Here is a 4,165-nt window from a genome sequence, read left to right on the forward strand (position 1 = left end):
GTTTGTGGAAAAACACACTCTGAATGTTATGGCTCCTTACTTGGTTACAGAGGTTTAGACCACACCTACGCGTTGAACCTGTGAATTCCATTCAGGTATGTTTAGAAATTCTAGTTTGGGACAAGTTATAAAAAGGTTTCTCATGAACACTTATGAGGAAAGCACACACAAATAATACCATACCCATTGGCTAAGGTTCTGCAGATAGATCTGAATAACAACTTCTTGGTTGGCACAAAATATACTGGGATCTTTTGAAATAAGCCTCATGCCTGCTTGGCAGAACATGAATGCTGACTGTGTATTAAAAAGGCATATTATCCTCCCTTGGCAACACACACAAAGTACACTTACTCGACAATAAAATCCCGACCTTAACTTAATACTCTTTCCCTCCCTCATTTGCAATATTTGGTTTAATTGAGAAGTGTAATTGTGAATGTTTTCTTGGCGATTTGGCAACAAACATGGACATCTGTATTGAATTTAAAGTTTCCCTTGGTATTTGGGGGCAAAGTTGCCAGCTCATTAGTAGGGGGTAAATTTCTTGGAAGGTAAAGGAGGGTCAGTGCTGGGATTCAGTTTTTTTCTTAAACACGGCAATGTGCTGGGCTGTGCTGCAGGGGAACAGTGCGGGTACTTGGCCAAAACTCTTCATTGACTGGGCAACAACACTTGAGAAACCCACGCACAGGGAGGAAATTGTTGATAGCGTCGGAAATCATTTCCAAGCGGTGGCTCATCGGCAGTCTTCTTACAGCTGCAGCCATGGTAAGAACACAGCCTCCATTTAAAACATAACAGTGGCATTGCAAGTGAAAGGAGAAATAGAGGCTGAGTCAACAAATGGCATATATGCATTTGTTTCAAATCCTTCACTAAAAATTAAGTTCATTAGAATTAGGATTTAATTAAAAATATGGCAACCATAGGAAGACTAGAAGAAAATAGAACTGGATGTTAATCAAACCTCTGGTGTATGCATGGTCTTTTAAGTTTAGAAGAAATTACATAGAGAAAAGATTGCATGATATTTTGAAATTCAGCATCTGCGAATAACAAAAAGGCAAAAAAAAAAGAAAAGAAAAAAGAAAAGAATTGGGAAATAATCACAGGTCAATGAGAAATAAATCAGGTTTCCTGGCAACAGGCTTAGATGAAGCTTTGCGCAAGGAGTTTTTTGGCTCTAAGTGCCTATTAATGTTGCAATCATGACCAGGAAATATGGTGTACACACACACACACACACACACACACACACACACTGATATACACACACACACAAATATTAGCATGAAAAGAAAGAAATTCTGTCATTTGCAACAACATGGATGAAACCGGAAGGCATTAGACCAAATGAAATAAGCCAGACAGAGAAAGACAAACACTCACTTGTATGTAGAATTAAAAAAAAAAAGGCAAACTCACAGAAACAGAGAGTAGAAAAGGTTGGTTAATAAGAAGAGGTTGGTAAAGCATACAAACTTTCATATATAAGGTCTGAGGATCTAATATATAACATGATGACCATAATGACCATCTATATTAATAAAAGGGTAATATGCTAATTATAGCTGACATCTTCCTGACATCCATCCTGGACAAAGCCACAGCAGCTATGAGGCCCGGGGCTCAGGCAGCCATGGGCTCAGGCAGCTGTGAGCCCTGGAGGCTTCGAGGACTGGGACTCAGGCAGCCGCAGCGGGGTGATGGGGGCAGCGCTTTCCCCTGATCAGCCTGGTTGCCTCCTGCAGGACATCCCCTGAGGGCTCTGGGACTGTGAGAGGGGGCAGGCCAGGCTGAGGGACCTCCCCCCCACCCCAGTGCACAAATTTTCATGCACTGGGCCTCTAGTAGATAATAACACTGTATTGTATAATTGAAATTTGCTAAATTTGCTAAAAGAGTACAACTTAAATGTTCTCTCACACACACAAAAAGGTAAATATGTGAGGTGAGATGTGTTAACTTGATAGGGGAATCCTTTCACAATGCATACACATGTAAAAGAATTACATATCTTACAATATTTGATTTGTCAATTATGCCTCAATAAAGCTGCAAGAAAATTTAATAGGAAGGGTTCTAGAAATAGCATCCACAAGGGATTGAGTGTTGCAGGACTGGGAGAAGCTGAGAGGTGACACAGCAGCAGCTGAGGCTTAGATGGCCCTTCAGAATCATCTCAAATTAAGTCAAGAAATTTGGTCTCCACTGCACAGATCCTTGGGAGGGCCAGAGAGGGGGCTCAGGCAAGGCGCTCCCTTTCCTGAAAACCAGAGAGGGAAGCAGTTGCAGAATGGTGGCAGTTACACTGCATAGCAGTGAGGGAATGAGAGCTCTCATCTTCAACGGGGTTCTGGGTGGCACACCATAGCATTCATTGTAAAGAGCTAAACACTCAAGAACTCACAAAGTTGGTTATGCCAGGCCGGTGCAGAAGATGGCTGGGCCAGACCCTAGAGCTCGATGGCCGATGACGTCTCCTGGCCACCTGGTGACCATCATGGCCAAGCAGATCCTGCTGAGTTGGAAGGTGGTGGTTGTGCACTGTGAGGGCCTTGACATTTCTGGGATTTTATACAAAAACAAGTTGAAGTCCTTGACCTTCCTCCGCCAGCGGATGAACACCAACCCACAAGCTTTCCCACTTCGGCTCCCTGAGCCTCATCTTTTGGCGGACCTTGCAATGCAAGCTGTCGCACAAGGCCCAGGGCGGCCTCGTCTCCGGGACCACCTCAAGGTGTTTGATGGGATCCTGCCGCCCTTAGACAAGAAAACGCGAACGGTGGTTCCTGCTGCCCTCAAGGATGTGCATATGAAGGCTACATAGAAGTTTGCCAACCCAGGGCGCCTGGCTCAGGAGGTTGCCTGTGAAGTACCAGGCAGTTACAGCCACTCTGGAGGAGAAGAGGAAGGAAAAGGCCAAGATCCATTTCGTGAAGAAAAAGCAGCGCATGAGGCTCGGAAACAGACTGAAAAGAATGTGGAGAAGAAAACTGACAGCTACACAGAGGTCCTCAAGACTCATGGACTTCTGGGCTGAGACTAATAAAATTGACTGTTAATTCCTAAAACAACCCCAAACAAACATACGCTCACAAAGTTAGTAGAAAAAATGACTCCAACATATAAATGAATAAAGGACATGAATAATCCATAATTCATAGATGGTAAAATGTCCAACATCACTAGTAATCAAAAAAGTACAGGTCAAACAAAAATATAAAGTAGAACTGTTTTCCAATTGAAATACACAAAATATAACAGGCAGTTCTAGGGTAACGGTGGTATTATCTGTATACATTACTAGTGGGGAGTGTAAATTGTTACAACCTTTTTCTAAAGCAATGTGGCATTCTGTACCAAACCCCTAAAAATGCTCCCACTTCTTTGACCCAATAATTTTTACCTCAGAAAAATTACTCTAAAGAGATAATCCACGATTTGAAAAGATTATATGCATGAAGATATTTGTTATGGAATTATTTAAATTGTGAAAAAGATAACATAACTTAAATGTCCAATAATAGAGATAGAATTTAAGTAAATATAATTATGAAGCTTTGGAGCTATAGAAAAAAGTTTTAAATGTACCATTTAAAAAGATAATAACATTATATATAGCTGGATACAGCTATAACAATAGATTCTAAAAAAAAGAAACTAGAAGGAATGGAACAAAATAATTCTAAAATTTGTGGGAAGAATAAATAGGTGGAAAAAGTAGTGGAAATTATAAAAAAAAACACAACAACAACAACAGGACTACTTTAAAACATAAAGTGTTCTGATGATGTATTGCCTATAGAGTAAGAGTTGGCAAAAGAAATAGAATACTGGACTCTGTCTGGACATCTGACTTCCAACCTCGATTTGGTAAATAATTAGGGTGTGCAAGTTTGGTTAATGCACATCAAGACGTTAGTTTATTTTTTCTTTCCTTTTTAGGATACCAGTCTTTACTTATCAACAGGCTGATGGTCATATCCTTGAGCACACATTCCTTTTTTGTTTAAACAAGACATCTCTGGACTCAGGATCCAGGTATACCTTTTGTAGTGGATTTACTATTTTTTTTACACTATGCTTCTATTTTTAAATCGATGTATAATTGACATATATTAGATTCAGGTGCACAATATAGGTATACATTACAAAATGG

At 40.4% G+C, this 4,165-nt stretch overlaps 1 pseudogene; it reads left to right on the forward strand.

The window, feature by feature from the left end:
• The first annotated feature begins 2,423 nt into the window (after window positions 1-2,423).
• On the forward strand, window positions 2,424-3,046 carry LOC102437583 (annotated as a pseudogene).
• Window positions 3,047-4,165: the final 1,119 nt, after the last annotated feature.

The sequence above is a fragment of the Myotis lucifugus genome, unplaced genomic scaffold, assembly GCF_000147115.1.
Source record: "Myotis lucifugus unplaced genomic scaffold, Myoluc2.0 scaffold_58, whole genome shotgun sequence".
In the NCBI taxonomy this organism is placed as follows: domain Eukaryota; kingdom Metazoa; phylum Chordata; class Mammalia; order Chiroptera; family Vespertilionidae; genus Myotis; species Myotis lucifugus.